This window comes from Paramormyrops kingsleyae, chromosome 6, assembly GCF_048594095.1.
Source record: "Paramormyrops kingsleyae isolate MSU_618 chromosome 6, PKINGS_0.4, whole genome shotgun sequence".
Lineage (NCBI taxonomy): Eukaryota > Metazoa > Chordata > Actinopteri > Osteoglossiformes > Mormyridae > Paramormyrops > Paramormyrops kingsleyae.
The window spans coordinates 39,268,975-39,295,005 of NC_132802.1; the positions used below are offsets into that span (position 1 = coordinate 39,268,975).

Sequence of the window (26,031 nt, forward strand, 5' to 3'; positions counted from 1 at the left end):
GGGGGTCAGCGAAGGGGAGGGTGGCTCAAACAGGGCAGACTGGGTGAGGGGTGGTGCCAGGGAGGGGTTCCCAGAGCTGCCGGGCCAGGGGGTCGACCCGAGTGCTGTCCTGTGCATGCTGTGCCACAAACCATACAGCTGCAAGGGCACTCGCTTCAAGACGGTACATCTGCACCAGATGCAGAGCCGCAAGGTTCCGGGCTGCAGCCTCACATTCTCCTCGACGCGGAGCTGCAACCAGCAGAGCAGAACCCCAGCCTGCGCCGGCATGTGGCCAAATGACTGCCCCCCACCCCCAGGCCTTCTACTTTCACACTGTACTTGTGGAAGTCTCTAGACGCGCTTGGATGGGTAGCTCTGCTGCTGCTGCATCCCTGTGGCCCCAACACGTCCTGTCACTTCCATGGAAACCCTCGTCCATCTCCAAAGAAACTGTTCGGACACTTCTTTTGTGACTGTTGCTCGCAGAAATGGTAGTAATAAGAAGAGAGCCTTCTCGGTGTATTATTAGTGTAATAATAGCTTTTAAATGACCCATTAACAGAGCATGACAGCCTCATCTGTAAATAACATCCCAGAGGGTTCTTTATGTAAAAAATGTACTGAGGGTGTCAGTGCCCATGCTTGTTTCATTTCATGGCACCTCCAGCTCTCAGACTGAAGGAAAATGTAGCCTCTAGCTCATTTGATTTCTTTATTTTCACTTTGATGCACACTTCAGACTTAAAAAAAAAAGCTCAAATTCTTTTATAAATGTACCAATGCAGAGAAGGCCTGCATGCTTTTGGCTTCTGAACATAGGATTTGTTCTTTGTGTTGCCACATTTGTATGTTGACCCAGTCTTGCACTTTTCAAGTCTACAAGGGCAGACTGGGTTAGGGTGTAATATTTTGTGTGTCTTGAGGTCACCTGCCTCTAAGGTGTTTTAAGAAAATGCTGATGACATGATTTTCTGCTTTCCATTTGAAACAACCATTGAGTCTTAGCGCAATAGCAGATAAGCAGAGTAATATTAATCTCTGCTTTTAGCTCTCATAAGAGCAGCCCAAGTGCTGTTCAAGGTATTGTTCAGAGAAAGATCTCTGAGGTGTTCCCAGGGAGTGATCTCTGAGGTATCATCCAGAGTGTGATATCCAAGCTTAGTTGTTACTTCATTAATGTTCCTTCCAGAAGTTGACAAGATTTCTGTATCTCTATATTATTTACATTTTAATGCTTCATTTAAGGTGATCCAGGTGCTTTCTGAAGACTGCATAAATCAAGCATGTATTTGAACTTAACTGTGACGAAAAACAAATGAAGTGTTTTCATATTTCAGGCTGGGGACACAAGCGTAAGACACGAGTTTTAAGTTTGCTCTCCAGAAAATCTGGCCACAAGTCACTTTGGGTCCTCACTTAGTGTTCTGATGTGCTGTACCGTCACTAGTGGTGCATAAGTATAGGTAGCCACTGGAGACAAACTTCACCAGATCATTCAGCATTTGGATATACACTCACCTAAAGGATTATTAGGAACACCTGTTCAATTTCTCATTAATGCAATTATCTAATCAACCAATCACATGGCAGTTGCTTCAATGCATTTAGGGGTGTGGTCCTGGTCAAGACAATCTCCTGGGGTCTGTTTCACAAAGCAGGATTACTTGCTTAGCCGGATAACTTGCCAGATTTAAGGTAGTCTGAGCTAAATAGACCTTATTTTCATCAACTTACATTTAGCCCAGGCTACCTTACCTTAGTATTTCACAATCTGCTCAGTTACTGGGATTTTCACGCACAACCATTTCTAGGGTTTACAAAGAATGGTGTGCAAAGGGAAAAACATCCAGTATGCGGCAGTCCTGTGGGCGAAAATGCCTTGTTGATGCTAGAGGTCAGAGGAGAATGGGCCGACTGATTCAAGCTGATAGAAGAGCAACTTTGGCTGAAATAACCACTCGTTACAACCGAGGTATGCAGCAAAGCATTTGTGAAGCCACAACACGCACAACCTTGAGGCGGATGGGCTACAACAGCAGAAGACCCCATCGGGTACCACTCATCTCCACTACAAATAGGAAAAAGAGGCTACAATTTGCACAAGCTCACCAAAATTGGACAGTTGAAGACTGGAAAAATGTTGCCTGGTCTGATGAGTCTCGATTTCTGTTGAGACATTCAAATGGTCAGAATTTGGCGTAAACAGAATGAGAATCCATCATGCCTTGTTACCACTGTGCAGGCTGGTGGTGGTGGTGTACTGTAATGGTGTGGGGGATGTTTTCTTGGCACACTTTAGGCCCCTTAGTGCCAATTGGGCATCGTTTAAATGCCACGGCCTACCTGAGCATTGTTTCTGACCATGTCCATCCCTTTATGACCACCATGTACCCATCCTCTGATGGCTACTTCCAGCAGGATAATGCACCATGTCACAAAGCTCAAATCATTTCAAATTGGTTTCTTGAACATGACAATGAGTTCACTGTACTAAAATGGCCCCCACAGTCACCAGATCTCAACCCAATAGAGCATCTTTGGGATGTGGTGGAACGGGAGCTTCGTGCCCTGGATGTGCATCCCACAAATCTCCATCAACTGCAAGATGCTATCCTATCAATATGGGCCAACATTTCTAAAGAATGCTTTCAGCACCTTGTTGAATCAATGCCACATAGAATTAAGGCAGTTCTGAAGGCGAAAGGGGGTCAAACACCGTATTAGTATGGTGTTCCTAATAATCCTTTAGGTGAGTGTATGTTGTATCTGTATGAATTTTGGTGTCGGACTGCAGCAGTAACTTGATGCCAGTCATTATCATGGCCACCTGCTTGCTGCATATGAAGGTGTAGGTGCCGCATGAGGCTGCTGCAGTGGCGTCCCCGCTGTTATGAGTGCAGTTGTGCAAAGTGGAAATGAAGCCCAGCCCCCCCCACATATAATACTCCTGTCTTATGAAATAAAACGATTCTTACAAAAACCAGGGGCAGTGATCATGGCAATCATAGGAGGCAGTCACATGATCATGTCAGTCATAGGAGGCAGTAATGTGATCATACCAAAGGAGGCAGTTACACAATCGAGTCAGTCACATGATCACACCACTCTCTGGAGGCAGTCACATGGTCATTGGAAGCAGTCATATGATCGCACCAAACACAGGAGGCAGTTGTGCAATCATGCCATTCAAAAGAGGCAGTCATATGATCACACCACTCTCTGGAGGCAGTCACATGATCATTGGAAGCAGTCATATGATCGCACCAAACACAGGAGGCAGTTGTGCAATCATTCCATTCAAAGGAGGCAGTCATATGATCACAGGAGGCAGTTACATGATCATGCCAAGCACAACAGGGAGTCACATGATCGCGCCAAACACAGGAGGCAGTTGTGCAATCATGCCATTCACAGGAGGCAGTCATATGATCACAGGAGGCAGTCACATGATCATGCCAATCACAACAGGCAGTCACCTGAGCACACCAATCACAGGAGGTATTCACAAATCAGACCAGTTCCAGGAGGCAGTGACATGATCATGCTAACCACAGAGCTGACACTGAAAAGACTCCCTGTCAAATATTTATTTAAAGGATTGAGGACACCAACAGTGATTCTACTTAAACTTTAATTCACTTACTTTAATTAAAGTGTGGTATAAATCAACCTCTCTGATAACACATTGACGTATTGTCCCTGAATCACTGAAAATACTTGTTTAACATATGATTAGTATGATTAACATGATTACTTATGCCATAAATTGCGTAACAACAACTACTTTATTAAGCTATAACTTTTTGTGCAGCAGTTGGGGCGGCTTCGAGTCTCTTCCTGCCTCTTCCTGCAAGTGATTTCTCCCCCCCTTTGCTCCACTGTCTGCATCTCCAAGGTCCGAGCTTCACACAGTATTCAAAACAATCTCTTCTTGCCTAAGGCATAAAACATAACAGACCCAATATGCCTCCCCTCCCGGGCCTACTAATGTCCAATTTTACTTCCACACTCCCCCCTTTTGAACACGCGAAATCCACGCTGTTCACACAGAATCAGAGTTCACAGCAAAGTAATACTGCGGACAAAAGCGCAGTGGGGCGATGGGCGCTGGCAGCGGTTGGATGGACCACGAGTCACCAGCAGAGTTGGCGTCGCTGGTCATATTGATGACAACCTGGGGCTGTGGTTCGTAGAGCCAAGCAGGAAGGAGAGGATCATCCCCGTATGGGCAAGAGGAAGCCCACCTGGGAAGACAGAACACTAGAACAATAGCAATATGATTAGTAGCAACACTACAAGCAAAATCAATATACTAAAAACTAAAGGTTTAAACACCCCGGATAAACCCGGAATCAGTGAGGAGAACATAAGAACATAAGAACATAAGAAATTTACAAACGAGAGGAGGCCATTCGGCCCATCAAGCTCGTTTGGGGAGAACTTAACTAATAGCTCAGAGTTGTTAAAATCTTATCTAGCTCTGATTTAAAGGAACCCATGGTTTTAGCTTCCACTACACTAGCAGGAAGACTATTCCATACTCTAACTACACGCTGTGTAAAGAAGTGCTTCCTCAAATTTGTTTTAAAATGTTCTCCCGCTAATTTCCACTTATGGCCACGAGTTCTAGTATTTAGACTAATATTGAAATAGTTATTTGGCTGAACAGCATCCAGACCCGTTAGAATCTTATAGACCTGAATCATATCCCCCCTTAGTCTCCTTTGCTCAAGGCTAAACAGATTCAGTTCCGCTAACCTCTCCTCATAAGACATTCCTCTAAGACCAGGAATCATTCTCGTAGCTCTTCGTTGCACCTTTTCTAAGGCAGCAATGTCCTTCTTGAGGTATGGTGACCAAACCTGCACACAGTATTCTAGGTGGGGTCTTACCAAGGAATTATATAAGTGTAACATCACCTCCCTTGACTTAAACTCCACACTTCTAGAGATATAACCCAACATTCTGTTCGCCTTTTTTATTGCTTCCCCACACTGGCGAGAGTGGGACATGGAAGCATCAACATACATACCGAGATCTTTCTCGTAATCAGCTACCTTTATTTCAGTGGAACCCATAAAATATCTGTACTTTATATTTCTGCTCCCTGCATGGATTACCTTGCATTTATCTGTGTTAAATTTCATCTGCCAAGTATCAGCCCAGTCGCTAATTAAATCCAGATCCCGTTGAAGCCTCTCAGCTGCTAGATTAGTATCTGCTACCCCGCCCACCTTGGTGTCGTCTGCAAATTTAACCAGTTTACTGTATGTATTTGTGTCAATATCATTAATGTAAATTAGGAACAATAGTGGTCCTAAAATTGAACCCTGCGGTACCCCACTATGAACGGAGACCCACTGTGACATTGTGCCTCTAATAACTACTCGCTGCTTCCTGTCAGTTAGCCAGTTTTTGATCCAAGCTGCCACAGTTCCTAAAATCCCTGCAGCTTTAAGCTTTAGTAAGAGCCGTTTGTGGGGGACAACATCAAAGGCCTTCTGGAAATCTAAGTAAATCACATCATAGGCCTTTTTGTGATCAATTTCACTTGTAGCTTCCTCAAAGAACTCAAGTACATTCGTTAAGCAGGATCTACCTCTCCTAAATCCATGTTGGCTATCCTTTATGATGTTATTTGCATCTAGGTAATCTACCATTTTCACTTGAATTATAGCTTCCATTATTTTTCCAGTAATGCTAGTTAAACTGATTGGCCTATAGTTTGATGGATTACTTCTATCCCCTTTTTTGAATATGGGTGTTATATTAGCATGCTTCCAATCTGATGGTACCACACCCGCAGATAACGATTTCTTGAATATTAAAGTTAAAGGTTGGCTAATAATATCCCTCATCTCTTTTAAAACTATAGGTAAGATGCCATCAGGCCCCTGTGATTTATTTATTTTGAGTTTAGCTAGGCTTAGTATCACATCAACCTCAGTTATACATATATTGGTCATAGACGATGCTGTATTCGTATTAATTGGTGGTAAGTTACTTGTGTTCTCTATTGTGAACACCCTTGAAAAATAATCATTAAACTCATTTACCATATCAATTTCATTATCAATTATAAGTCCAGCTGTACTCAACCAATTGTCCCAGCTGTACTCAAACAGGCCATGCTCCTTATGTATCGCAGACATCCGTTTGTGCACCACGTCCTCCAGATCTTGCACAACCTCAGAGGAATCAGGGATGTACGTGCAACATTCTCTCCCCACTATAGCACAAATACCGCCTTTCTCAGCCAATAGAATATGCAATGCCATACGGTTTTGCAGAGCCACCTGCTTAACCGCGGATAATTCACCCTGAACGGCCTTTACAGTATCAAGTGTCTGATTGGCCAGTTTCTCCACTGCAGTCTGCAGGGCAGCCACCTCAGTCTGAAGGTCTGACACTCCATGGGATGGAATAAACACCCCAAACCATTGTTCAGTCCGACTTAGCGACCGCTTGCTGCGCGAATATGGACGCACAGCCAAAGATATCTGCTCCTTGGGCACTACGCGAATAGGAGGAACAAGATAAGCCAGATAACAATACCAATCAACCTCCGCCGCCGAAAGAGACAAAACAATGTAACCCTTAAGAGAGTCTGTGTGGCCACAGATAAAAGCAGAACGTGGTGGTGCCACTAGCAAGACATCACCAAGGACAGAGAAGTTGACATAAGCCCTACAGTGCAGAGGTGGGGAGGAAGGGGATAGCGACTGGGCCGAATTAAACAGACGGAAACACACAGTCTCATTCACAGGGATGACAGCCAAGCCATCCTCAGGCAGGGTCTTCCCCTTCGCCCTCACATGTGTGTCCGATGGACAGGACACAGCAGAATAAGTACAGTTATCAGGGCTTCGTCGACACTGCAGAGCAGTTACAGTCAGTTCTCGCACCCGCGCCCCGTAGCGGTCAGGGTCCTCAGCCTCCCATGCTCTATCAGCAGCCCATGTGATAATTACCTGGGCCAAACAAACCCATCCCTCACCTGTACTATTCACGCCTACTAGCAAATGAACTGTAGTGAAACCTCAGTGATTGAACTCATCAGCCTGAGTCAGATAGAGGACTGGATTGTTCCCAGCAAACTCTTGTTGTAATCGGTCATGTGTGGCCTTAAGGGCCTCCTCCACTGCCCGCGACTTAACATGTATGTAATAGTTTGGGGTCTATTTCTTTTCTTTTTTGCTTAAAGGTTTTCTACCTGACTATATTATCTGGTGGCAACATTGGTTACCTTGCTGAGTTCCAAATAAAAGGAAAATAAGGATAAAAGAAATAGTGGGTTTGCTTAGTCTGTCGAGTGGAATCCAGTTATACCTCCAAGTGGATGTTGTTATTCCTTTCAAGTTGGGGAAATTGCACAAAAGAAAAAGGGACAACTTGACAAGCACTAAGGTGTGGTCATAAAGAGATGGACATGGTCAGCAGCAGCACTCAGGTAGACTGTGGTCATAAAATGATGGACACGGTCAGCAGGAGCACTCAGGTAGGCTGTGGTCATAAAGGGATGGACACGGTCAGCGGCAGCACTCAGGTAGGCTGTGGTCATAAAGGGATGGACACGGTCAGCAGCAGCACTGAGGTAAGCTGTGGTCATAAAGGGATGGACACGGTCAGCAGCAGCACTCAGGTAGACTGTGGTCATAAAGTGATGGACACGGTCAGCAGCAGCACTCAGGTAGACTGTGGTCATAAAGGGAAGGACACGGTCAACAGCAGCACTAAGGTAGACTGCGGTCATAAAGGGATGGACACGGTCAGCGGCAGCACTCAGGTAGGCTGTGGTCATAATGTGATGGACACAGTCAGCGGCAGCACTCAGGTAGACTGTGATCATAAAGGGATGGACACGGTCAGCGGCAGCACTCAGGTAGGCTGAGGTCATAAAGGGATGGACACGGTCAGCAGCAGCACTCAGGTAGACTATGGTCATAAAGGGATGGACACGGTCAGCAGTAGCACTCAGGTAGACTGTGGTCATAAAGTGATGGACACGGTCAGCAGCAGCACTCAGGTAGACTGTGGTCATAAAGTGATGGACACGGTCAGCAGCAGCACTCAGGTAGGCTGTGGTCATAAAGGGATGGACACGGTCAGCAGCAGCACTCAGGTAGACTGTGGTCATAAAGTGATGGACACGGTCAGCAGGAGCACTCAGGTAGGCTGTGGTCATAAAGGGATGGACACGGTCAGCGGCAGCACTCAGGTAGGCTGTGGTCATAAAGTGATGGACACAGTCAGCAGCAGCACTCAGGTAGACTGGCCATAAAGGGATGGACACGGTCAGCGGCAGCACTCAGGTAGGCTGTGGTCATAAAGGGATGGACACGGTCAGCGGCAGCACTCAGGTAGGCTGTGGTCATAAAGTGATGGACACAGTCAGCGGCAGCACTCAGGTAGACTGGTCATAAAGGGATGGACACGGTCAGCGGCAGCACTCAGGTAGGCTGTGGTCATAATGTGATGGACACGGTCAGCGGCAGCACTCAGGTAGGCTGTGGTCATAAAGGGATGGACACGGTCAGCGGAAGTACTCAGGAAGGCTGTGGTCATAAAGGGATGGACACGGTCAGCAGCAGAACTCAGGCAGACTGTGGTCATAAAGGGATGGACACGGTCAGCAGCAGCACTGAGGTAGGCTGTGGTCATAAAGGGATGGACACGGTCAGCAGCAGAACTCAGGCAGACTGTGGTCATAAAGGGATGGACACGGTCAGCAGCAGCACTGAGGTAGGCTGTGGTCATAAAGGGATGGACACGGTCAGCAGCAGCACTCAGGTAGACTGTGGTCATAAAGTGATGGACACGGTCAGCAGGAGCACTCAGGTAGGCTGTGGTCATAAAGGGATGGACACGTTCAGCGGCAGCACTCAGGTAGGCTATGGTCATAAAGTGATGGACACGGTCAGCGGCAGCACTCAGGTAGACAGGCCATAAAGGGATGGACACGGTCAGCGGCAGCACTCAGGTAGGCTGTGGTCATAATGTGATGGACACAGTCAGCGGCAGCACTCAGGTAGACTGGTCATAAAGGGATGGACACGGTCAGCGGCAGCACTCTGGTAGACTGTGGTCATAAAGAGATGGACACGGTCAGCAGCAGCACTCAGGTAGGCTGTGGTCATAAAGCGATGGACACGGTCAGCAGCATAACTCATGTAGGCTGCGGTCATAAAGGGATGGACACGGTCAGCGGTAGCACTCAGGTAGACTGGTCATAAAGGGATGGACACGGTCAGCGGCAGCACTCAGGTAGACTGGTCATAAAGGGATGGACATGGTCAGCGGCAGCACTCAGGTAGACTGGTCATAAAGTGATGGACACGGTCAGCAGCAGCACTGAGGTAGGCTGTGGTCATAATGTGATGGACACGGTCAGCGGCAGCACTCAGGTAGGCTGTGGTCATAAAGGGATGGACACGGTCAGCGGAAGTACTCAGGAAGGCTGTGGTCATAAAGTGATGGACACGGTCAGCAGCAGCACTGAGGTAGACTGCGGTCATAAAGGGATGGACACGGTCAGCAGCAGCACTCAGGTAGACTGGTCATAAAGGGATGGACATGGTCAGCGGCAGCACTCAGGTAGACTGGTCATAAAGGGATGGACACGGTCAGCGGCAGCACTCAGGTAGACTGTGGTCATAAAGAGATGGACACGGTCAGCAGCAGCACTCAGGTTGGCTGTGGTCATAAAGTGATGGACACGGTCAGCAGCAGAACTCATGTAGGCTGCGGTCATAAAGGGATGGACATGGTCATTGGCAGCACTCAGGTAGACTGGTCATAAAGTGATGGACACGGTCAGCAGCAGAACTCAGGTAGGCTGCGGTCATAAAGTGATGGACACGGTCAGCAGCAGCACTGAGGTAGACTGCGGTCATAAAGGGATGGACACGGTCAGCAGCAGCACTGAGGTAGACTGTGGTCATAAAGGGATGGACACGGTCAGCAGCAGAACTGAGGCAGACTGTGGTCATAAAGGGATGGACAAGGTCAGCAGCAGCCCTCAGGCAGACTGTGGTCATAAAGGGATGGACACGGTCAGCAGCAGAACTCAGGCAGACTGTGGTCATAAAGGGATGGACACGGTCAGCAGCAGCACTCAGGTAGGCTGTGGTCATAAAGGGATGGACACGGTCAGCAGCAGAACTCAGGCAGACTGTGGTCATAAAGGGATGGACACGGTCAGCAGCAGCACTGAGGTAGGCTGTGGTCATAAAGGGATGGACACGGTCAGCAGCAGCACTCAGGTAGACTGTGGTCATAAAGTGATGGACACGGTCAGCAGGAGCACTCAGGTAGGCTGTGGTCATAAAGGGATGGACACGGTCAGCGGCAGCACTCAGGTAGGCTATGGTCATAAAGTGATGGACACGGTCAGCGGCAGCACTCAGGTAGACAGGCCATAAAGGGATGGACACGGTCAGCGGCAGCACTCAGGTAGGCTGTGGTCATAATGTGATGGACACAGTCAGCGGCAGCACTCAGGTAGACTGGTCATAAAGGGATGGACACGGTCAGCGGCAGCACTCTGGTAGACTGTGGTCATAAAGAGATGGACACAGTCAGCAGCAGCACTCAGGTAGGCTGTGGTCATAAAGCGATGGACACGGTCAGCAGCATAACTCATGTAGGCTGCGGTCATAAAGGGATGGACACGGTCAGCGGCAGCACTCAGGTAGACTGGTCATAAAGGGATGGACACGGTCAGCGGCAGCACTCAGGTAGACTGGTCATAAAGGGATTGACATGGTCAGCGGCAGCACTCAGGTAGACTGGTCATAAAGTGATGGACACGGTCAGCAGCAGCACTGAGGTAGGCTGTGGTCATAATGTGATGGACATGGTCAGCGGCAGCACTCAGGTAGGCTGCGGTCATAAAGTGATGGACATGGTCAGCGGCAGCACTCAGGTAGACTGGTCATAAAGGGATGGACACGGTCAGCAGCAGCACTCAGGTAGACTGTGGTCATAAAGGGAAGGACACGGTCAACAGCAGCACTAAGGTAGACTGCGGTCATAAAGGGATGGACACGGTCAGCAGCAGCACTCAGGTAGACTGTGGTCATAAAATGATGGACACGGTCAGCAGGAGCACTCAGGTAGGCTGTGGTCATAAATGGATGGACACGGTCAGCGGCAGCACTCAGGTAGACTGTGGTCATAATGTGATGGACATGGTCAGCGGCAGCACTCAGGTAGACTGCGATCATAAAGGGATGGACACGGTCAGCGGCAGCACTCAGGTAGGCTGAGGTCATAAATGGATGGACACGGTCAGCAGCAGCACTCAGGTAGACTGTGGTCATAAAGGGATGGACACGGTCAGCAGTAGCACTCAGGTAGACTGTGGTCATAAAGTGATGGACACGGTCAGCAGCAGCACTCAGGTAGGCTGTGGTCATAAAGTGATGGACACGGTCAGCAGCAGAACTCATGTAGACTGCGGTCATAAAGGGATGGACATGGTCATTGGCAGCACTCAGGTAGACTGGTCATAAAGTGATGGACACGGTCAGCAGCAGAACTCAGGTAGGCTGCGGTCATAAAGTGATGGACACGGTCAGCAGCAGCACTGAGGTAGACTGCGGTCATAAAGGGATGGACACGGTCAGCAGCAGCACTGAGGTAGACTGTGGTCATAAAGGGATGGACACGGTCAGCAGCAGAACTCAGGCAGACTGTGGTCTTAAAGGGATGGACACGGTCAGCAGCAGCACTCAGGTAGGCTGTGGTCATAAAGGGATGGACACGGTCAGCAGCAGAACTCAGGCAGACAGGCCATAAAGGGATGGACATGGTCAGCGGCAGCACTCAGGTAGGCTGTGGTCATAATGTGATGGACACAGTCAGCGGCAGCACTCAGGTAGACTGGTCATAAAGGGATGGACACGGTCAGCGGCAGCACTCTGGTAGACTGTGGTCATAAAGAGATGGACACGGTCAGCAGCAGCACTCAGGTAGGCTGTGGTCATAAAGCGATGGACACGGTCAGCAGCATAACTCATGTAGGCTGCGGTCATAAAGGGATGGACACGGTCAGCGGCAGCACTGAGGCAGACTGTGGTCATAAAGGGATGGACAAGGTCAGCAGCAGCCCTCAGGCAGACTGTGGTCATAAAGGGATGGACACGGTCAGCAGCAGAACTCAGGCAGACTGTGGTCATAAAGGGATGGACACGGTCAGCAGCAGCACTCAGGTAGGCTGTGGTCATAAAGGGATGGACATGGTCAGCAGCAGAACTCAGGCAGACTGTGGTCATAAAGGGATGGACACGGTCAGCAGCAGCACTGAGGTAGGCTGTGGTCATAAAGGGATGGACACGGTCAGCAGCAGCACTCAGGTAGACTGTGGTCATAAAGTGATGGACACGGTCAGCAGGAGCACTCAGGTAGGCTGTGGTCATAAAGGGATGGACACGGTCAGCGGCAGCACTCAGGTAGGCTATGGTCATAAAGTGATGGACACGGTCAGCGGCAGCACTCAGGTAGACAGGCCATAAAGGGATGGACACGGTCAGCGGCAGCACTCAGGTAGGCTGTGGTCATAATGTGATGGACACAGTCAGCGGCAGCACTCAGGTAGACTGTTCATAAAGGGATGGACACGGTCAGCGGCAGCACTCTGGTAGACTGTGGTCATAAAGAGATGGACACGGTCAGCAGCAGCACTCAGGTAGGCTGTGGTCATAAAGCTATGGACACGGTCAGCAGCATAACTCATGTAGGCTGCGGTCATAAAGGGGTGGACACGGTCAGCGGCAGCACTCAGGTAGACTGGTCATAAAGGGATGGACACGGTCAGCGGCAGCACTCAGGTAGACTGGTCATAAAGGGATGGACATGGTCAGCGGCAGCACTCAGGTAGACTGGTCATAAAGTGATGGACACGGTCAGCAGCAGCACTGAGGTAGGCTGTGGTCATAATGTGATGGACATGGTCAGCGGCAGCACTCAGGTAGGCTGCGGTCATAAAGTGATGGACATGGTCAGCGGCAGCACTCAGGTAGACTGGTCATAAAGGGATGGACACGGTCAGCAGCAGCACTCAGGTAGACTGTGGTCATAAAGGGAAGGACACGGTCAACAGCAGCACTAAGGTAGACTGCGGTCATAAAGGGATGGACACGGTCAGCAGCAGCACTCAGGTAGACTGTGGTCATAAAATGATGGACACGGTCAGCAGGAGCACTCAGGTAGGCTGTGGTCATAAATGGATGGACACGGTCAGCGGCAGCACTCAGGTAGACTGTGGTCATAATGTGATGGACATGGTCAGCGGCAGCACTCAGGTAGACTGCGATCATAAAGGGATGGACACGGTCAGCGGCAGCACTCAGGTAGGCTGAGGTCATAAAGGGATGGACACGGTCAGCAGCAGCACTCAGGTAGACTGTGGTCATAAAGGGATGGACACGGTCAGCAGTAGCACTCAGGTAGACTGTGGTCATAAAGTGATGGACACGGTCAGCAGCAGCACTCAGGTAGGCTGTGGTCATAAAGTGATGGACACGGTCAGCAGCAGAACTCATGTAGGCTGCGGTCATAAAGGGATGGACATGGTCATTGGCAGCACTCAGGTAGACTGGTCATAAAGTGATGGACACGGTCAGCAGCAGAACTCAGGTAGGCTGCGGTCATAAAGTGATGGACACGGTCAGCAGCAGCACTGAGGTAGACTGCGGTCATAAAGGGATGGACACGGTCAGCAGCAGCACTGAGGTAGACTGTGGTCATAAAGGGATGGACACGGTCAGCAGCAGAACTCAGGCAGACTGTGGTCATAAAGGGATGGAAACGGTGAGCAGCAGCACTCAGGTAGGCTGTGGTCATAAAGGGATGGACACGGTCAGCAGCAGAACTCAGGCAGACTGTGGTCATAAAGGGATGGACACGGTCAGCAGCAGCACTGAGGTAGGCTGTGGTCATAAAGGGATGGACACGGTCAGCAGCAGCACTCAGGTAGACTGTGGTCATAAAGTGATGGACACGGTCAGCAGGAGCACTCAGGTAGGCTGTGGTCATAAAGGGATGGACACGGTCAGCGGCAGCACTCAGGTAGGCTATGGTCATAAAGTGATGGACACGGTCAGCGGCAGCACTCAGGTAGACAGGCCATAAAGGGATGGACATGGTCAGCGGCAGCACTCAGGTAGGCTGTGGTCATAATGTGATGGACACAGTCAGCGGCAGCACTCAGGTAGACTGGTCATAAAGGGATGGACACGGTCAGCGGCAGCACTCTGGTAGACTGTGGTCATAAAGAGATGGACACGGTCAGCAGCAGCACTCAGGTAGGCTGTGGTCATAAAGCGATGGACACGGTCAGCAGCATAACTCATGTAGGCTGCGGTCATAAAGGGATGGACACGGTCAGCGGCAGCACTCAGGTAGACTGGTCATAAAGGGATGGACACGGTCAGCGGCAGCACTCAGGTAGGCTATGGTCATAAAGTGATGGACACGGTCAGCGGCAGCACTCAGGTAGGCTGTGGTCATAAAGCGATGGACACGGTCAGCAGCATAACTCATGTAGGCTGCGGTCATAAAGGGATGGACACGGTCAGCGGCAGCACTCAGGTAGACTGGTCATAAAGGGATGGACACGGTCAGCGGCAGCACTCAGGTAGACTGGTCATAAAGGGATGGACATGGTCAGCGGCAGCACTCAGGTAGACTGGTCATAAAGTGATGGACACGGTCAGCAGCAGCACTGAGGTAGGCTGTGGTCATAATGTGATGGACACAGTCAGCGGCAGCACTCAGGTAGGCTGTGGTCATAAAGGGATGGACACGGTCAGCGGAAGTACTCAGGAAGGCTGTGGTCATAAAGTGATGGACACGGTCAGCAGCAGCACTGAGGTAGACTGCGGTCATTAAGGGATGGACACGGTCAGCAGCAGCACTCAGGTAGACTGGTCATAAAGGGATGGACATGGTCAGCGGCAGCACTCAGGTAGACTGGTCATAAAGGGATGGACACGGTCAGCGGCAGCACTCAGGTAGACTGTGGTCATAAAGAGATGGACATGGTCAGCAGCAGCACTCAGGTTGGCTGTGGTCATAAAGTGATGGACACGGTCAGCAGCAGAACTCATGTAGGCTGCGGTCATAAAGGGATGGACATGGTCATTGGCAGCACTCAGGTAGACTGGTCATAAAGTGATGGACACGGTCAGCAGCAGAACTCAGGTAGGCTGCGGTCATAAAGTGATGGACACGGTCAGCAGCAGCACTGAGGTAGACTGCGGTCATAAAGGGATGGACACGGTCAGCAGCAGCACTGAGGTAGACTGTGGTCATAAAGGGATGGACACGGTCAGCAGCAGAACTAAGGCAGACTGTGGTCATAAAGGGATGGACAAGGTCAGCAGCAGCCCTCAGGCAGACTGTGGTCATAAAGGGATGGACACGGTCAGCAGCAGAACTCAGGCAGACTGTGGTCATAAAGGGATGGACACGGTCAGCAGCAGCACTCAGGTAGGCTGTGGTCATAAAGGGATGGACACGGTCAGCAGCAGAACTCAGGCAGACTGTGGTCATAAAGGGATGGACACGGTCAGCAGTAGCACTCAGGTAGACTGTGGTCATAAAGTGATGGACACGGTCAGCAGCAGCACTCAGGTAGGCTGTGGTCATAAAGTGATGGACACGGTCAGCAGCAGAACTCATGTAGGCTGCGGTCATAAAGGGATGGACATGGTCATTGGCAGCACTCAGGTAGACTGGTCATAAAGTGATGGACACGGTCAGCAGCAGAACTCAGGTAGGCTGCGGTCATAAAGTGATGGACACGGTCAGCGGCAGCACTGAGGTAGACTGCGGTCATAAAGGGATGGACACGGTCAGCAGCAGCACTGAGGTAGACTGTGGTCATAAAGGGATGGACACGGTCAGCAGCAGAACTGAGGCAGACTGTGGTCATAAAGGGATGGACATGGTCAGCGGCAGCACCCAGGTAGGCTGCGGTCATAAAGTGATGGACACGGTCAGCAGCAGCACTCAGGTAGACTGTGGTCATAAAGTGATGGACACGGTCAGCAGCAGCACTCACGTAGACTGTGGTCATAAAGTGATGGACACGGTCAGCAGCAGCACTGAGATAGACTGCGGTCATAAAGGGATGGACACGGTCAGCAGCAGCACTGAGGTAGACTGTGGTCATAAAGGGATGGACACGGTCAGCAGCAGAACTGAGGCAGACTGTGGTCATAAAGGGATGGACAAGGTCAGCAGCAGCCCTCAGGCAGACTGTGGTCATAAAGGGATGGACACGGTCAGCAGCAGAACTCAGGCAGACTGTGGTCATAAAGTGATGGACACGGTCAGCAGGAGCACTCAGGTAGGCTGTGGTCATAAAGGGATGGACACGGTCAGCGGCAGCACTCAGGTAGGCTATGGTCATAAAGTGATGGACACGGTCAGCGGCAGCACTCAGGTAGACAGGCCATAAAGGGATGGACACGGTCAGCGGCAGCACTCAGGTAGGCTGTGGTCATAAAGGGATGGACGCGGTCAGCAGCAGCACTCAGGTAGACTGTGGTCATAAAGTGATGGACACGGTCAGCAGGAGCACTCAGGTAGGCTGTGGTCATAAAGGGATGGACACGGTCAGCGGCAGCACTCAGGTAGGCTGTGGTCATAAAGTGATGGACACAGTCAGCAGCAGCACTCAGGTAGACTGGCCATAATGGGATGGACACGGTCAGCGGCAGCACTCAGGTAGGCTGTGGTCATAAAGGGATGGACACGGTCAGCGGCAGCACTCAGGTAGACAGGCCATAAAGGGATGGACACGGTCAGCGGCAGCACTCAGGTAGGCTGTGGTCATAATGTGATGGACACAGTCAGCGGCAGCACTCAGGTAGACTGGTCATAAAGGGATGGACACGGTCAGCGGCAGCACTGAGGTAGACTGTGGTCATAAAGGGATGGACACGGTCAGCAGCAGAACTGAGGCAGACTGTGGTCATAAAGGGATGGACAAGGTCAGCAGCAGCCCTCAGGCAGACTGTGGTCATAAAGGGATGGACACGGTCAGCAGCAGAACTCAGGCAGACTGTGGTCATAAAGGGATGGACACGGTCAGCAGCAGCACTCAGGTAGGCTGTGGTCATAAAGGGATGGACACGGTCAGCAGCAGAACTCAGGCAGACTGTGGTCATAAAGGGATGGACACGGTCAGCAGCAGCACTGAGGTAGGCTGTGGTCATAAAGGGATGGACACGGTCAGCAGCAGCACTCAGGTAGACTGTGGTCATAAAGTGATGGACACGGTCAGCAGGAGCACTCAGGTAGGCTGTGGTCATAAAGGGATGGACACGGTCAGCGGCAGCACTCAGGTAGGCTATGGTCATAAAGTGATGGACACGGTCAGCGGCAGCACTCAGGTAGACAGGCCATAAAGGGATGGACATGGTCAGCGGCAGCACTCAGGTAGGCTGTGGTCATAATGTGATGGACACAGTCAGCGGCAGCACTCAGGTAGACTGGTCATAAAGGGATGGACACGGTCAGCGGCAGCACTCTGGTAGACTGTGGTCATAAAGAGATGGACACGGTCAGCAGCAGCACTCAGGTAGGCTGTGGTCATAAAGCGATGGACACGGTCAGCAGCATAACTCATGTAGGCTGCGGTCATAAAGGGATGGACACGGTCAGCGGCAGCACTCAGGTAGACTGGTCATAAAGGGATGGACACGGTCAGCGGCAGCACTCAGGTAGGCTATGGTCATAAAGTGATGGACACGGTCAGCGGCAGCACTCAGGTAGGCTGTGGTCATAAAGCGATGGACACGGTCAGCAGCATAACTCATGTAGGCTGCGGTCATAAAGGGATGGACACGGTCAGCGGCAGCACTCAGGTAGACTGGTCATAAAGGGATGGACACGGTCAGCGGCAGCACTCAGGTAGACTGGTCATAAAGGGATGGACATGGTCAGCGGCAGCACTCAGGTAGACTGGTCATAAAGTGATGGACACGGTCAGCAGCAGCACTGAGGTAGGCTGTGGTCATAATGTGATGGACACAGTCAGCGGCAGCACTCAGGTAGGCTGTGGTCATAAAGGGATGGACACGGTCAGCGGAAGTACTCAGGAAGGCTGTGGTCATAAAGTGATGGACACGGTCAGCAGCAGCACTGAGGTAGACTGCGGTCATTAAGGGATGGACACGGTCAGCAGCAGCACTCAGGTAGACTGGTCATAAAGGGATGGACATGGTCAGCGGCAGCACTCAGGTAGACTGGTCATAAAGGGATGGACACGGTCAGCGGCAGCACTCAGGTAGACTGTGGTCATAAAGAGATGGACATGGTCAGCAGCAGCACTCAGGTTGGCTGTGGTCATAAAGTGATGGACACGGTCAGCAGCAGAACTCATGTAGGCTGCGGTCATAAAGGGATGGACATGGTCATTGGCAGCACTCAGGTAGACTGGTCATAAAGTGATGGACACGGTCAGCAGCAGAACTCAGGTAGGCTGCGGTCATAAAGTGATGGACACGGTCAGCAGCAGCACTGAGGTAGACTGCGGTCATAAAGGGATGGACACGGTCAGCAGCAGCACTGAGGTAGACTGTGGTCATAAAGGGATGGACACGGTCAGCAGCAGAACTAAGGCAGACTGTGGTCATAAAGGGATGGACAAGGTCAGCAGCAGCCCTCAGGCAGACTGTGGTCATAAAGGGATGGACACGGTCAGCAGCAGAACTCAGGCAGACTGTGGTCATAAAGGGATGGACACGGTCAGCAGCAGCACTCAGGTAGGCTGTGGTCATAAAGGGATGGACACGGTCAGCAGCAGAACTCAGGCAGACTGTGGTCATAAAGGGATGGACACGGTCAGCAGCAGCACTGAGGTAGGCTGTGGTCATAAAGGGATGGACACGGTCAGCAGCAGCACTCAGGTAGACTGTGGTCATAAAGTGATGGACACGGTCAGCAGGAGCACTCAGGTAGGCTGTGGTCATAAAGGGATGGACACGGTCAGCGGCAGCACTCAGGTAGGCTATGGTCATAAAGTGATGGACACGGTCAGCGGCAGCACTCAGGTAGACAGGCCATAAAGGGATGGACACGGTCAGCGGCAGCACTCAGGTAGGCTGTGGTCATAATGTGATGGACACAGTCAGCAGCAGCACTCAGGTAGACTGTGGTCATAAAGGGATGGACACGGTCAGCGGCAGCACTCTGGTAGACTGTGGTCATAAAGAGATGGACACGGTCAGCAGCAGCACTCAGGTAGGCTGTGGTCATAAAGCGATGGACACGGTCAGCAGCATAACTCATGTAGGCTGCGGTCATAAAGGGATGGACACGGTCAGCGGCAGCACTCAGGTAGACTGGTCATAAAGGGATGGACACGGTCAGCGGCAGCACTCAGGTAGGCTGAGGTCATAAAGGGATGGACACGGTCAGCAGCAGAACTCAGGCAGACTGTGGTCATAAAGGGATGGACACGGTCAGCAGTAGCACTCAGGTAGACTGTGGTCATAAAGTGATGGACACGGTCAGCAGCAGCACTCAGGTAGGCTGTGGTCATAAAGTGATGGACACGGTCAGCAGCAGAACTCATGTAGGCTGCGGTCATAAAGGGATGGACATGGTCATTGGCAGCACTCAGGTAGACTGGTCATAAAGTGATGGACACGGTCAGCAGCAGAACTCAGGTAGGCTGCGGTCATAAAGTGATGGACACGGTCAGCAGCAGCACTGAGGTAGACTGCGGTCATAAAGGGATGGACACGGTCAGCAGCAGCACTGAGGTAGACTGTGGTCATAAAAGGATGGACACGGTCAGCAGCAGAACTGAGGCAGACTGTGGTCATAAAGGGATGGACATGGTCAGCGGCAGCACCCAGGTAGGCTGCGGTCATAAAGTGATGGACACGGTCAGCAGCAGCACTCAGGTAGACTGTGGTCATAAAGTGATGGACACGGTCAGCAGCAGCACTCAGGTAGACTGTGGTCATAAAGTGATGGACACGGTCAGCAGCAGCACTGAGATAGACTGCGGTCATAAAGGGATGGACACGGTCAGCAGCAGCACTGAGGTAGACTGTGGTCATAAAGGGATGGACACGGTCAGCAGCAGAACTGAGGCAGACTGTGGTCATAAAGGGATGGACAAGGTCAGCAGCAGCCCTCAGGCAGACTGTGGTCATAAAGGGATGGACACGGTCAGCAGCAGAACTCAGGCAGACTGTGGTCATAAAGTGATGGACACGGTCAGCAGGAGCACTCAGGTAGGCTGTGGTCATAAAGGGATGGACACGGTCAGCGGCAGCACTCAGGTAGGCTATGGTCATAAAGTGATGGACACGGTCAGCGGCAGCACTCAGGTAGACAGGCCATAAAGGGATGGACACGGTCAGCGGCAGCACTCAGGTAGGCTGTGGTCATAAAGGGATGGACGCGGTCAGCAGCAGCACTCAGGTAGACTGTGGTCATAAAGTGATGGACACGGTCAGCAGGAGCACTCAGGTAGGCTGTGGTCATAAAGGGATGGACACGGTCAGCGGCAGCACTCAGGTAGGCTGTGGTCATAAAGTGATGGACACAGTCAGCAGCAGCACTCAGGTAGACTGGCCATAATGGGATGGACACGGTCAGCGGCAGCACTCAGGTAGGCTGTGGTCATAAAGGGATGGACACGGTCAGCGGCAGCACTCAGGTAGACAGGCCATAAAGGGATGGACACGGTCAGCGGCAGCACTCAGGTAGGCTGTGGTCATAATGTGATGGACACAGTCAGCGGCAGCACTCAGGTAGACTGGTCATAAAGGGATGGACACGGTCAGCGGCAGCACTGAGGTAGACTGTGGTCATAAAGGGATGGACACGGTCAGCAGCAGAACTGAGGCAGACTGTGGTCATAAAGGGATGGACAAGGTCAGCAGCAGCCCTCAGGCAGACTGTGGTCATAAAGGGATGGACACGGTCAGCAGCAGAACTCAGGCAGACTGTGGTCATAAAGGGATGGACACGGTCAGCAGCAGCACTCAGGTAGGCTGTGGTCATAAAGGGATGGACACGGTCAGCAGCAGAACTCAGGCAGACTGTGGTCATAAAGGGATGGACACGGTCAGCAGCAGCACTGAGGTAGGCTGTGGTCATAAAGGGATGGACACGGTCAGCAGCAGCACTCAGGTAGACTGTGGTCATAAAGTGATGGACACGGTCAGCAGGAGCACTCAGGTAGGCTGTGGTCATAAAGGGATGGACACGGTCAGCGGCAGCACTCAGGTAGGCTATGGTCATAAAGTGATGGACACGGTCAGCGGCAGCACTCAGGTAGACAGGCCATAAAGGGATGGACACGGTCAGCGGCAGCACTCAGGTAGGCTGTGGTCATAATGTGATGGACACAGTCAGCGGCAGCACTCAGGTAGACTGGTCATAAATGGATGGACACGGTCAGCGGCAGCACTCTGGTAGACTGTGGTCATAAAGAGATGGACACGGTCAGCAGCAGCACTCAGGTAGGCTGTGGTCATAAAGCGATGGACACGGTCAGCAGCATAACTCATGTAGGCTGCGGTCATAAAGGGATGGACACGGTCAGCGGCAGCACTCAGGTAGACTGGTCATAAAGGGATGGACACGGTCAGCGGCAGCACTCAGGTAGACTGGTCATAAAGGGATGGACATGGTCAGCGGCAGCACTCAGGTAGACTGGTCATAAAGTGATGGACACGGTCAGCAGCAGCACTGAGGTAGGCTGTGGTCATAATGTGATGGACATGGTCAGCGGCAGCACTCAGGTAGGCTGCGGTCATAAAGTGATGGACATGGTCAGTGGCAGCACTCCGGTAGACTGGTCATAAAGGGATGGACACGGTCAGCAGCAGCACTCAGGTAGACTGTGGTCATAAAGGGAAGGACACGGTCAACAGCAGCACTAAGGTAGACTGTGGTCATAAAGTGATGGACACGGTCAGCAGCAGCACTCAGGTAGGCTGAGGTCATAAAGGGATGGACACGGTCAGCAGCAGCACTCAGGTAGACTGTGGTCATAAAATGATGGACACGGTCAGCAGCAGCACTCAGGTAGACTGTGGTCATAAAGAGATGGACACGGTCAGCAGCAGCACTCAGGTAGGCTGTGGTCATAAATGGATGGACACGGTCAGCGGCAGCACTCAGGTAGACTGTGGTCATAATGTGATGGACATGGTCAGCGGCAGCACTCAGGTAGACTGTGATCATAAAGGGATGGACACGGTCAGCGGCAGCACTCAGGTAGGCTGAGGTCATAAAGGGATGGACACGGTCAGCAGCAGCACTCAGGTAGACTGTGGTCATAAAGGGATGGACACGGTCAGCAGTAGCACTCAGGTAGACTGTGGTCATAAAGTGATGGACACGGTCAGCAGCAGCACTCAGGTAGACTGTGGTCATAAAGTGATGGACACGGTCAGCAGCAGCACTCAGGTAGGCTGTGGTCATAAAGGGATGGACGCGGTCAGCAGCAGCACTCAGGTAGACTGTGGTCATAAAGTGATGGACACGGTCAGCAGGAGCACTCAGGTAGGCTGTGGTCATAAAGTGATGGACACGGTCAGCAGCAGCACTGAGGTAGGCTGCGGTCATAATGTGATGGACATGGTCAGCGGCAGCACTCAGGTAGGCTGCGGTCATAAAGTGATGGACACGGTCAGCGGCAGCACTCAGGTAGACTGGTCATAAAGGGATGGACACGGTCAGCGGCAGCACTCAGGTAGACTGGTCATAAAGAGATGGACATGGTCAGCGGCAGCACTCAGGTAGACTGGTCATAAAGTGATGGACACGGTCAGCAGCAGCACTGAGGTAGGCTGTGGTCATAATGTGATGGACACGGTCAGCAGCAGCACTCAGGTAGACTGTGGTCATAAAGTGATGGACACGGTCAGCAGGAGCACTCAGGTAGGCTGTGGTCATAAAGGGATGGACACGGTCAGCGGCAGCACTCAGGTAGGCTATGGTCATAAAGTGATGGACACGGTCAGCGGCAGCACTCAGGTAGACAGGCCATAAAGGGATGGACACGGTCAGCGGCAGCACTCAGGTAGGCTGTGGTCATAAAGGGATGGACACGGTCAGCAGTAGCACTCAGGTAGACTGTGGTCATAAAGTGATGGACACGGTCAGCAGCAGCACTCAGGTAGACTGTGGTCATAAAGTGATGGACACGGTCAGCAGCAGCACTCAGGTAGGCTGTGGTCATAAAGGGATGGACGCGGTCAGCAGCAGCACTCAGGTAGACTGTGGTCATAAAGTGATGGACACGGTCAGCAGGAGCACTCAGGTAGGCTGTGGTCATAAAGTGATGGACACGGTCAGCAGCAGCACTGAGGTAGGCTGCGGTCATAATGTGATGGACATGGTCAGCGGCAGCACTCAGGTAGGCTGCGGTCATAAAGTGATGGACACGGTCAGCGGCAGCACTCAGGTAGACTGGTCATAAAGGGATGGACACGGTCAGCGGCAGCACTCAGGTAGACTGGTCATAAAGAGATGGACACGGTCAGCAGCAGCACTCAGGTAGGCTGTGGTCATAAAGGGATGGACGCGGTCAGCAGCAGCACTCAGGTAGACTGTGGTCATAAAGTGATGGACACGGTCAGCAGGAGCACTCAGGTAGGCTGTGGTCATAAAGTGATGGACACGGTCAGCAGCAGCACTGAGGTAGGCTGCGGTCATAATGTGATGGACATGGTCAGCGGCAGCACTCAGGTAGGCTGCGGTCATAAAGTGATGGACACGGTCAGCGGCAGCACTCAGGTAGACTGGTCATAAAGGGATGGACACGGTCAGCGGCAGCACTCAGGTAGACTGGTCATAAAGAGATGGACATGGTCAGCGGCAGCACTCAGGTAGACTGGTCATAAAGTGATGGACACGGTCAGCAGCAGCACTGAGGTAGGCTGTGGTCATAATGTGATGGACACGGTCAGCAGCAGCACTCAGGTAGACTGTGGTCATAAAGTGATGGACACGGTCAGCAGGAGCACTCAGGTAGGCTGTGGTCATAAAGGGATGGACACGGTCAGCGGCAGCACTCAGGTAGGCTATGGTCATAAAGTGATGGACACGGTCAGCGGCAGCACTCAGGTAGACAGGCCATAAAGGGATGGACACGGTCAGCGGCAGCACTCAGGTAGGCTGTGGTCATAATGTGATGGACACAGTCAGCGGCAGCACTCAGGTAGACTGGTCATAAAGGGATGGACACGGTCAGCGGCAGCACTCAGGTAGGCTGTGGTCATAAAGCGATGGACACGGTCAGCAGCATAACTCATGTAGGCTGCGGTCATAAAGGGATGGACACGGTCAGCGGCAGCACTCAGGTAGACTGGTCATAAAGGGATGGACACGGTCAGCGGCAGCACTCAGGTAGACTGGTCATAAAGGGATGGACATGGTCAGCGGCAGCACTCAGGTAGGCTGTGGTCATAATGTGATGGACACAGTCAGCGGCAGCACTCAGGTAGACTGGTCATAAAGGGATGGACACGGTCAGCGGCAGCACTCTGGTAGACTGTGGTCATAAAGAGATGGACACGGTCAGCAGCAGCACTCAGGTAGGCTGTGGTCATAAAGCGATGGACACGGTCAGCAGCATAACTCATGTAGGCTGCGGTCATAAAGGGATGGACACGGTCAGCGGCAGCACTCAGGTAGACTGGTCATAAAGGGATGGACACGGTCAGCGGCAGCACTCAGGTAGACTGGTCATAAAGGGATGGACATGGTCAGCGGCAGCACTCAGGTAGACTGGTCATAAAGTGATGGACACGGAGAGCAGCAGCACTGAGGAAGGCTGTGGTCATAATGTGATGGACATGGTCAGCGGCAGCACTCAGGTAGGCTGCGGTCATAAAGTGATGGACATGGTCAGCGGCAGCACTCAGGTAGACTGGTCATAAAGGGATGGACACGGTCAGCGGCAGCACTCAGGTAGACTGGTCATAAAGGGATGGACACGGTCAGCAGCAGCACTCAGGTAGACTGGCCATAATGGGATGGACACGGTCAGCGGCAGCACTCAGGTAGGCTGTGGTCATAAAGGGATGGACACGGTCAGCGGCAGCACTCAGGTAGGCTGTGGTCATAAAGTGATGGACACGGTCAGCGGCAGCACTCAGGTAGACTGGTCATAAAGGGATGGACACGGTCAGCGGCAGCACTCAGGTAGGCTGTGGTCATAATGTGATGGACACGGTCAGCGGCAGCACTCAGGTAGGCTGTGGTCATAAAGGGATGGACACGGTCAGCGGAAGTACTCAGGAAGGCTGTGGTCATAAAGGGATGGACACAGTCAGCAGCAGAACTCAGGCAGACTGTGGTCATAAAGGGATGGACACGGTCAGCAGCAGCACTGAGGTAGGCTGTGGTCATAAAGGGATGGACACGGTCAGCAGCAGCACTCAGGTAGACTGTGGTCATAAAGTGATGGACACGGTCAGCAGGAGCACTCAGGTAGGCTGTGGTCATAAAGGGATGGACACGGTCAGCGGCAGCACTCAGGTAGGCTATGGTCATAAAGTGATGGACACGGTCAGCGGCAGCACTCAGGTAGACAGGCCATAAAGGGATGGACACGGTCAGCGGCAGCACTCAGGTAGGCTGTGGTCATAATGTGATGGACACAGTCAGCGGCAGCACTCAGGTAGACTGGTCATAAAGGGATGGACACGGTCAGCGGCAGCACTGAGGTAGACTGTGGTCATAAAGGGATGGACACGGTCAGCAGCAGAACTGAGGCAGACTGTGGTCATAAAGGGATGGACAAGGTCAGCAGCAGCCCTCAGGCAGACTGTGGTCATAAAGGGATGGACACGGTCAGCAGCAGAACTCAGGCAGACTGTGGTCATAAAGGGATGGACACGGTCAGCAGCAGCACTCAGGTAGGCTGTGGTCATAAAGGGATGGACACGGTCAGCAGCAGAACTCAGGCAGACTGTGGTCATAAAGGGATGGACACGGTCAGCAGCAGCACTGAGGTAGGCTGTGGTCATAAAGGGATGGACACGGTCAGCAGCAGCACTCAGG

At 51.7% G+C, this 26,031-nt stretch overlaps 1 pseudogene; it reads left to right on the plus strand.

The window, feature by feature from the left end:
- Positions 1 to 26,031, plus strand: part of LOC140591835 (zinc finger protein basonuclin-2-like) — a 154,742-nt pseudogene that overhangs the window by 5,114 nt on the left and 123,597 nt on the right.